Genomic DNA, 11,353 nt, shown 5'->3' with positions numbered 1-11,353 from the left:
AAATGTAGTCCCTTACAAGAAGTTCAATACAACTGAGAGGGGATATGGATATTAGTATATTAGAGGTTGTGGTATAGAACCATTGCAGTGTTGGATGTGTGGTAAGGACCATCGTAAGAGGGATTGTCCATAGGATTAGAGTGGTGGTAGACCCAAAATTTATAGTGCTAAGGAGGCACATACAATTGGTGATGTTTGTCATAGCATTCCTCATATCTATGCAACTATGGACAATAGGTAGACGGATTATCGAGCTTATATCACTGATATGGATGGTAAGCTTTATGATCAAGTTGTTTCTATTTTGTTTGATCCTAGATCTAACTATAGTTATACTAATCATGACCTGGTGGATAAGTGTGGTTTGAGAAAAGAAGTGCATGCAGAATCTTGGTTGGTATAGTTGGCTATAGGTACAAAGAAGAGAGTTCACAATTGGGTAAGTGCTTGTGCATTGGAGTTAAATGGTATGCCTACAACAACACAATTAAATGTACTACCATTGGGATCATATAGTATGCTTTTGGGTATGGATTGGTTGTATCTTCACAGGACCAAAGTGGATTTCTTTGACAAGGCCACTAAGTGTGTGGATGATAGTGGGGAAAAGAGAGCTTTGTAGGGGAAGAAGAAGCCTACATCAGTGAGGATGGTTACTGTTATGCGAGATAAGTGTAGTTGCAAAAAAGGTTGTGTGATATTTCCAGTGCATATATCTAGTCACAAGGGAAAAGATGTTGAGGATGCAGAAATATTCAAGAGGTAGCTTGTACTGCAATAGTATCAAGATGTGCTTTTCCAGCAGGTATTTCAGAGTTACCTCCTCACAGGGATGTGGATTTCTCTATTGAGTTGGTCCTAGGGGAAGCATCAGCATCAAAGGCACCTTATAGGATGAGCACTCTAGAGCTATTAGAGCTCAAATTGCAGTTAAAGGAGATGTTTGACAAGGGATACATTAGGCCAAACATATCGCCTTGGGGTAAACCAGTGTTATTCATAAATAAGAAATATGGTAGTCTTAGACTGTGCATTGATTATAGGAATCTGGACAAGGTAACAGTCAAGAACATGTAACCATTTCTGAGGATCAATGATTTGTTTGATCAGTTGAAGGGAGAAACAATGTTCTCTAAGATCGACTTCAGATTGGGGTACCATAAGGTATGCAACAAGGAAGAGGATACCTTCAAGACTGCATTTAGGAAAATGTATGGGCATTATGAGTTTGTTTTAGTTCCACTCGGTTTCACTAATGCTCGCACTACAGTTATGTGTTTGATAAATGCTCTATTATGTCCTTATCTAGACAATTTTGTTAGTGTATTCATTGATGACATATTGGTATATTCTAAAAATGAGGAAGAACATGCCGAGAATTTAGTAGCAGTTTTGAGATTTCTAAGAGAGCATCAATTGTATGCTAAGCTTAGCAAGTGTAGCTTCTATCATACATAGGTGCATTACTTGGGACATGTCATTACCAAGGAAGGCATCGCAGTATATCCAGAAAGGGTAAGAGCCATCATGGAGTGGGAAGCTCCTACGAATGTGGATGAGGTGAGATCATTCATGGGATAGGAAAGTTACTATAGGAGGTTCATTAGGAACTTCTCATGCATTGCATATCCTGCCACATCATTACAGAGGAAATGTAAGAATTTAGAATGGACGGAAGAATGTGAAGCTAGTTTAGAGCAGCTCAAGTAGTTGTTGGCACATGCACCAGTGTTAAAGATTGCAGCTGAGGACAAGGAGTTTGTAATGTGTACAAATGCTTTCAACAGAGGACTTGGTTGAGTTCTCATGCAAGAAGGACAAGTAGTGTGCTATGAGTCACAGAAACTAAATGAGCATGAGAAAAACTATCCAACAAATGATCTTGAGCTAGCAACGATCATACATGCATTGAAGATGTGGAGGCACTATCTTCTGTGTAGGAGGTTTTTATTGATGAGAGATCACAGTGGGTTGAGGTATTTGTTTGGCCAACCAAATCTAAATGCCAAGCAAGCTAGTTGGTTGGCAACCATTAGTTAGTTCAACTTCGATATCGGGTACATCAAAGGAAAGGAGAATCGGGTTATAGATGCTCTTAACAGGAAGGTATAGGTAAATCATATAATAGATATGAGCTCTTATGGTAAAAATTTACATGATAGCATCTTGCAAGTAGGACATTAGGATGACAAGTACATGGAGATCATACACATGTTACAACAGGGTACAGGTATAGGTACATTTATAGATATAGGTACACGTGATCAGGGTGCAGACTATCATCTCACGAGAGATGTTTTGGCGAGATTTAGGGATAGGATCTATGTGTTGAATTGCAGTGATATTAAGAATCTTTTCTTGAATAAGTTTCACGTGAAGCCATACTCGGGTCACCCAAGATATAAAAAGATGTTGAAGGTGGTGAAGAAGTTCTACTATTGGCCGAATCTGAAGAAGGAAGTGGCAGAGTTCGTGGCTAGATGTTTAGATTTTCAATAGATAAAGGTAGAATGTAAGCATCCAGGTGGTCTATTATAGCCTATTACAATTCCATAATGGAAATGGGAGGTCATTTCCATGGATTTCATTACAGGTCCTCCGAGGAAAGTGAGACAACATGATTCTATCAATGTCGTGGTCAACATGTTGAGCAAGGTAGCTCACTTGATTGCAGTGAAGACTACATATTCAGCGAGTAAGGTGGCACGGGTTTTCATCAGAGAGATAGTGAGATTACATGGTGTTCTAAAGAATATTATGTCAGACAGGGATGTAAAGTTTACTACCAAGTTCTTGAAAGAGCTATTTGCATGTTTGGGTACAAAGTTGGCTTTCAATACAACTTATCATCCACAAACAGATGGACAGATGGAGAGGTTAGAAGGATCTTGGAGGATATGTTGAGGATGTATGTGATGCACCAGCAGAGGAGATGAGACGAGTATCTTCCATTAGTTGAGTTCACATAAAAAAATGGTTATCCAGAGTCATTAGGATGTGTCCTTTCGAGGCACTGTATGGGCATAGTTGTAATACTCTGATCAGCTGGAGCGATCTGTGGAACAATGTACTTATTTGACTGGATATTTTGTCAGACATGGAATATGAAATGCAGGTTATAAAGAAGAATGTAAAGGCAACACACGATATACAGAAGAGTTATGCAAACCATCACAGGGTATTCAAGGAGTTTTAGGTTGGGGAGCATGTGTATTTTCAGATCAAGCCCAAGAAGAGCTCTTTGAGGATTGGATCATGTGCCAAGTTGGGACCATGGTACTGCAGGCGTTTTGAGATCCTTGAGAGGATTAGAACTATGGCCTATCGACTTGCACTGCCTCCAACAACTAAATTCCATGATGTTTTCCATATTTCATTACTTAAGAGCTATATAAAGGATGTTGATCATGTTATTGATTGGTCTGTATTTAGGGTGAAGTAAGAAGGATAGTTCTAGCCGGATCCTCAATGCATATTGCAGCAGAAGCATCTCATTCTCAGGAACAAATCCATAGAACAAGTTAAAGTGAGGTTGAAGCCCTTTGGGCCTGAAGAATCTACATGGGAGATGGCGGATCACATGTGGGCCATGTATCCTTCATTGTTTGTTGGTTGATGCAAATCAGTTTTGGTTTGATGTTCAGTATATTTTTGGCATATGTTTTGCTGATGTTTTGGTATATGTATATATATGGATGTAAATATCGCTATGAGCTAAGTTACAAATCTCCAATAAGCAGTATGGTTGTTATCTTGTCATGTTATCATGATGTTTTACTTTTGAGCAGGCCCTTCATTTTAAATACTGCAATGAGCTAAGTTATAAAGGTCCATGGGAAGTATGTTTTCTTTTTAGTGGTTTTGCTAAGGTCTTCGTGTGGTATAACACTGAGGACAATGTTTCCCAATGGGGAGGTTTCTGTAACAACCCTAGTGAAAATTCCATGTAACAAAAGTTAATAAAGGCAAAATAAGACCACGGTTAAGGGACACATATTCCAAGTTGAATTTTGGGCAAAGATATCCTAGTGGGCATAATTGGATGTGTTTATGGCTAAGGAAATTGGAAAAGGCTAAGGCAAAGGCATTAAAAGGAAAAAATGCATTTTTGGCACATTTAATTATTAAAATAAAGGAAATAAGGATAAAAGTAAGTTGAAAGGTCACAAGTTGCATGTGAGGAGGAAATTAAAGAAAATATAGGCCTCATTAATAAAAATGCTTCTAAGGATTAGTTCATAACCTTTTGTCAGTTCAAGTTTTGGAGCTCTCTCATTATTCTCTCTCTCTCTAACTCCTAGTCACTTAGATTTTCCTTGGAGCACTCTAGCTTTGGACAAGGAAGGAAAACCAAGAAGAGGGAAAACAAGGAAAACAAGGATCAAGGAAGGAAGAGCAGGATCAAGCAACTTTAACATGAATACTTGTAGGTAGCATATTGCATTTCTGATTTCCTAGTTGATTTTGACATGCATGCTTTGCATGTTGGTGTATGGTTATCTTACTGTGAGTGACATGGTTTTTCCTGGTTATGACAATGGTTTTCAGCCTAGCCTTGCCTTTTCCATATGCGATGGTGTGTTGGGATGTTTATCTCAATTTTGAGCTTTGGATTTGTCAGATGGATTTTAGAATTTGGGGTGGAGGTGGTCTCAAGGTTCATTCCCAAAGGCCTAGGAATCCCTTGACCGGTTTTAGGAGGATACACAGTAAAACCTAGGGGAGGAGTATCAGTTTAGGGCCTAGTGGTCCAAGTTTGGATTATGGTAAATCTTGAGAGGCTCGTATTAGTTTAGGCCCTAGTGATATAGGATTGTATTGCAGTAAAGCCTTAGAGACAAGGAGATGGCAATGTCCTCAAGGATAGTTATGGATTTTACATGGCAAACCAATCTCAGTACATTTTTATGATCGGAGCACTAGTTTTGGTGTGATCATGGTTTAGTGAGGGTGGAGGTGGTTTAACCTATGGATTCCCTTGGTTGTTTTTTGATTGGTTTATCCATGAGATCCCACATTCATGCTTGAATTATGGCACGAGGTTGACTAGCTGAAAGAAAGATTGGTTCAATCATGTCTATGGTATGGTGGTACGTGGAAGTCCCGAACCCGGTCGGATTTGCCTATGATTAATGAAATATAAGCTCTCTTGTTGTTGTACTTGTTTATATGTGGATTTAATGACTGATATATCTCTATTATTTCCATGGTTTTATGCTGGTTATAAGCATGGCTATTTTACTAGTTCATGTCATGGTTATTTCATGTATTTACTTGACTCTGTTAAAATGATGGATGCAAGACCTCATTGATGTCACAAAATTTCAAGGGAGAAGGCGGCGACCCTTCTTGTCATGTTTCAAAAGAGTTTTCAGTCGTTCATGCTTTGTCTTGTAACCTAAACCTTAAGGTTGCCTTGATGCCAAGTGTTTGACATAATGTCAATCCCGGTTGGGGATGGTTAGGCCTAGTCTTGAAGTTTATTTTTAGTTTATTAGTCTTGTCATAATGTGTTTGATGGATTCTAAAAGTTACAAAAATTTATGGGCAGTGGATGGAATTTTGGGCTGGAAGAGTGCCTTAAATTCCGCGGATGCTCACACAATTATGTTGGGAAAAGTCCCTTGACACAGGGATGTAGGTATGTGAGAGAATCCAGAGGTCCCTTAATGCTGGCATGCCCATAGCATGAGAGCTTATAGAGGTAAAGAAGTGCAGAAAGTTAGTGGGACCCAATGGTAGGATGCCTGAGTAGTTGGGATGTCTCTCGGGGGTGTTGTTGATGATGTGGAAGGTATGGTTGATGTGTTTCCATTCATTCCAATTCCTTAAGGTCAAAAAGGAGGTTGAATCATATCATAGTATCCTCTTCGTCACATGTTTACCCCCGTTAGCTGGTTACTTGGGTAGATGTGGGAGGAGGGTGGTTACATGGTTCTTTGGTTCTTGTAGTACAAACCTAAAATGATGTTCATGCACCGCCTCTGACTTTGAATAAATTAGTATGTAATTCAAGAATACAATAAAAAACTTGTCCAAATATTTCATGAATATAACATTTATTAGGAACATAAAAATGGTTTGTGCAATTATATGTTCAAAATGTACCATTACCAACTCATAATGTCCATACCTTTTTCTAAAATCTATCTTACATATGTTTTATTCCTTGATCCTCAAATAGTGGTATCCTAATCTCAAGTCTATCTTTTAGAATATCCTTGGTCCTATTAGTTGATAAAAAAGGCCATCACTTCTAGCTAGAGGGTATTTATTCTTCACTATGGATTTGTTAAGCTATCTAGAGTCAACACCTAACCTCAATATTCCATCCTTTTTCATAAAAAAAGGACCAATTCTCCCCAATGCGAAACAATTGTCCATATGTACCATTCCTTTAACAAATCTTCCAATTACAATTGTTATTATTTTAATCTTGGTGTACTCTTTCTCTAAGGAGTCTCTGACACAAGAGTGGTTCTTAGAATAAAATCAGTAGAGAATTCTATATCTCTCCTAGGTGGAAAACCTTGTATTTCTCCAAATACATCTTTAAACTCTCTAAACATTGGATAATATTCAACTTTTGGCTCTTTATTCTTCTCTGGCTCTTCCACATGGGTTACGTATAGTTGACATCCTTTCCCCAAACATATTTTCAACTATGTGGTTGAAATCTTCTTTATAGAAACAAGTCTTGGAATTCCTTGCATAAATCTTTGTTTTCATCCTTCATCGAAGAAAGTAAAAATCTTATTATCACAATCTAGGATAACACAATTCTTTTCCAACCAATCCATTCTATTTAGGACATCATAATATCCCAATGGAATGGTGTTAAACTTTTCAAATGCATCCATTCCATTTAGATTTATGGGATAACTCTTGAAAATTTCGTTGATACTTTTCTTGGTTCAAATGATTAGCTAAACCAACCATGACCATTCAATATTTCTTTTGATTGAATTAAATATCCATTGATTTAGGAGTCTGCAACAATGACTTTCTCTTAAATAAGTTAAAATAGCAGTGAGATGATTTATAATCTTTATCACTTCAATAATATGGGATCAGTGATATGCCTATTGATCCTTCAGGGATACATATATTCTTGGAATGTTTCTTCTCGTGTATTCCGTTATTGCAACCCCTAGATGTTATCTACAATCCTCATTTTATCCTCTATGTGAGGGAAATACCAATACAATGATGCCCTTAACCTCCACAACCTTAAAGTGATTGTATTTCTCTTTTCCCTAATGAGTCTTCAATTTTGTTTTCATCATGAGTTTGTTGGTTTCGTTGATATTTTTTAGGGATATTTCTTCTGAAAGGTGGTTTTAATCCATTCTTCTTCAATATACATTTTCCTTCTTCTTATCTCTCCAACATTTTTGAAAAGTATCCTTTTCTTTGTTCCATTATTACAAGCATTTGTTATTGCTAGTGGTTTTAGCTAGAGTATTAGGCTAATCAAATTTAATATTAAACTATAAAGTGATGCAAGTCCACTTGAACCTTTTAATTTTTACCTTCTACTCCTTGATGAAGTCCACATACCTATAATCTCCAAGGATTTTCTTGCATATTATTCCATGCTCATGCTTCTCAATATGAGCTCAAAGTATCCCTACATATTTTTATCATAGTAGTGCTCTAAAAGATATTGTTGCTAAAAATAGTTCTTGAATTACTTCCAAGAATTTATTCTCATCAAGATGCTTGACTTGCCTCAACTATTCCCACCAAATAGAGGCTTTTCCTTGTAAGTTATATATAGCTATTCTAGCTTACAAGTTGCATAAGTAGCCATGCAATTGAAAATAAATTTTGATCCCAAGCAACCAAGTCTCGACATCATCTCCCCTTGTATTTTCATTATCAAAGGTGGGTGGCTAAAGCTTCTTATTCACACCTTGCAAAGTGTCCAACTCATATATTCTCCTTTGATGTCTAACAAGAGACACTTTTGGGTTACTCCTAGAATCATTAGATGCATATAATCTCCTAGATGAATGAATGGGCGAGTAATGATGTATTTGAGCTTTTCTACCACTTCCTAAGTGGATAAGTCCTCTAAAGTCATTCCACCTTGCATGAGGTCTATCTTCTTCCTCATGTGACTTGATTCATTATTTGTATTTACAATTTATTTACATTTAGAACAACTAAGTGTTTATCTACCTCTAATCCTCCCATGCACTTATTATTCTTTCATTTTTAGCCTTGTATCTCTACAATTCCTCTCTCAAAATACTCATAGTCTCTTAATTTAGCTAGTTCCACTTTGCTTGTACGTCCATTAGAGTTAGTCTTTCCATTACCCAAGCTAATGTTTAGGTCCTTAACCTGCACATCATGATTTCAAACTCTTTTTTCACCTCCATATCTCTAATTTGTAATATTGAGATAATCCTGTTTTGTTGACACCCCTAATTCTATAAAAACATGCATACAATTATCTTCTTTTGAATGAAAACAAATAATTATAAAATTTGGAAGTCATATACATGATATTTGTACTTTTTAAATACATTTGTAGCCTTATTTTGATTTTTTGTGAATCTATGCTACCCAATCCAAAATTGAATATTGGACTCTACTCTTCGTTAACTCTCCATTGCCTACTCATATGTCCCATTCTTAGTTTGAATTGAAAGTTTAATGGCTATTTAAGGTTTTTCCTATCTTTCCAAAAATTTCCTGTAATGCTATAGACTTTTTTCTACTAATTCTCTAAAGATTTAGAAGCCTATATTTTAACTTTGATTCTATGGATGGATTCTATAGTCCAATAGATTTCTTTTGATTACTCACATGCTCCAATAAGAGCTTTGAGCGAGTAGTTACACCCATTGGAAATGGATTGGTACCTTATTTATCACTCTACTTGTTGCAGTTGTAAATTTCACATCCTATCTCTATTTTTGTGCTCAAAACGTCACTTGGGTAATATTTTTAGGAGCTCTTTGATTAAGCTGCAAATACTGCATGTAGCATTGGTACACACAATTCTTGTCTGGTTTCAACATCCAAAAATATTGTTTAGGGCTTCAAAATTCCCTTGAAGTTTATGACTCAAAAATCATAGGATACTTTATATCAAATTCATAATAGAATATTGATGTTTCTTTCATACATGGGCCTAATATGGCATCTAATTCCACATGGCACCGTGTGACTAGTTCCATGTCACTTCCTCTGCCACCTTCCTGTCTCATCACCACCTAACCGTATATTTCTTTTTCCTTCACCTTCCTTTCTTTTTCCATTTACTTCCCATATTTATTCTTCCATTATCTTCTTTCCTTTATTTCTCTTCTCGTTATCTTTCTTATTCTATGGCCACACCTATGCTCGCCATTCCACCCTACACTCGTTAATGCCCCACTATCTCTTGGTGAATATTCATTAGTTTAGGGGATGAACAGTTCCCATCTCCCCTTTATATCCACTAGTTGCACCCCAAATATCTAATGACAATGATCAAATCCACCCTAACCAATGAACCTCGAACATTTGATGTCGTGGAAGGTTAATTTCCCTAATGCTCTTAGAAAACACAAATCACCCTTCAACGACGTAATGGTCATCCATTGCTTTTGGGCATTGGGGAAATTTTCCAAAACCATTTCCTATATCCCTTGAAAACCAATTTCAATTTGGCCAACGTCACTTAGGTACTGTGATATCCATGTCAACCCTTACCTTGCCACAACATGCCACAGATCTTTCCCTGTGCCATAATTGCTTGCCACACGGTCCTTCACACCCACCACCGTGGAAGTACCATGTCACTTAACACGTCACATCCATGTGGCCTCCATGTCACTTTTCCACATCACCAAGTATAGATAAATGCAAAAATTCAAAAATCAAAATTCCCAATTGTAGTGATTCCCCCAACTCATCTTTTGCACCTACATTTAACTAGGTCCTTCGCCCATGTAGTTTGGGCACTGTAAATCTAGAATGTGATACCAATATATGTATTTTATATCCCTCGAGGGTTCCAATGCTACTAGCAAAAAAATATCTATGCTAGAAACTCGTAGCCATAGAGCATTTTACAAACCATTCCAATGCATATTACCGCTTTGACACCTTCTCATGCTAGAATTTACCAGTATTACCCCACGACGAACAACAATCTCTCAATAATATAATTCTTCTTCTACCCCTCGAAATTAGAACCGTAGAATGAAGGCCCATAATAAAGAATGAACGCCAACAAGCCAAAAAAGTACTCATAACGCCACATTGCTTCCCTAATAAGCTTGCATATCCACAGTTTGCTGAACTTGTTCAAATGAATAGGCCGACCTAAGAGTTTTTGTGTTTCGGTCATATGCAACAAGAAAATCGAGGGACCCCTATATATATCGGTGCGTTACATGTCCTCTCAACGTCATCGATTTCTAAAGGCCTTCTAACGTCTAATCTCAGAATCTGTTTCGGGTGGATCGTATTCAAATCAAGAGCACGGTACGTGTGAGTTACAGAGGGTTGTGAGGCGCACAAGTTTGGAAAACAATGGCGAGTAAGCGTATAATGAAGGAGCTTCAGGATTTACAGAAAAATCTGCCGTCATTCTGTAGCAGCGTTGGACCCGTAGGAGATGATATATCTCACTGGCAGGCACATATTATGGGGCCAGCTGACACCCCATTTACTGGGGGAAATTTTAGGATAGACATTCACATCCCTCGAGATTACCCGTTCAAGCCTCCCAAAGTTACTTTCCGGACAAAAATTTATCATCCAAACATTAACTCTAACGGCAACGTCTGTCTTGAGGTTTTGAAGGAGAAATGGTGCCCTGCACACACTATTTCCCAGATATTGTTGTCCATATTCTCTCTTCTAAGTGTCCCAAACACTGAAGATCCTCTTGTCCCTGAAATTGCCCAGATTTATAATAACGATAGACGCAGTTATGAGGAGACAGCGAAGTTGTGGACACAAAATTATGCCACCAATTAAATGCCAGTTTTTCCTTTCATGCTTTTATTTTTTTTTTCTTTTTTAGTTGGGAACTTGGGAAATTTCATCAGATTTTACAATAAGATTATGTTCATGTCTGGTTCGTGACTATCGTGAATATGTCGAATTGAAGGTGTTTATTGTTTTGTGTGGAATAAAGTGAGATTTCCTTTTTATGATTGAAGTCTAGTTTATTGATTATGAGGAGTTGGTTTAGAATTTAGAGTATTGAACTCTGCATGTAATATTTATTTATGCATTTCTTTATTTGATTTTGAATGTATCACTTGAGTAACATAATTGTATATATTCTCTTAAAGTGTTCATGAAATACTCATTGCACTATGTATTGCTATATATTAGATTCAAT

General features: G+C 37.2%; 1 pseudogene; it reads left to right on the top strand.

The window, feature by feature from the left end:
• The first annotated feature begins 10,533 nt into the window (after window positions 1-10,533).
• On the top strand, window positions 10,534-10,983 carry LOC149221269 (ubiquitin-conjugating enzyme E2 28 pseudogene; annotated as a pseudogene).
• Window positions 10,984-11,353: the final 370 nt, after the last annotated feature.

The sequence above is a fragment of the Pinus tabuliformis genome, chromosome Q, assembly GCF_031772625.1.
Source record: "Pinus tabuliformis cultivar Carrire ecotype Pingquan chromosome Q, CPIR1, whole genome shotgun sequence".
NCBI lineage: Eukaryota > Viridiplantae > Streptophyta > Pinopsida > Pinales > Pinaceae > Pinus > Pinus tabuliformis.
This window is presented reverse-complemented; position numbering and strand designations above follow the sequence as displayed.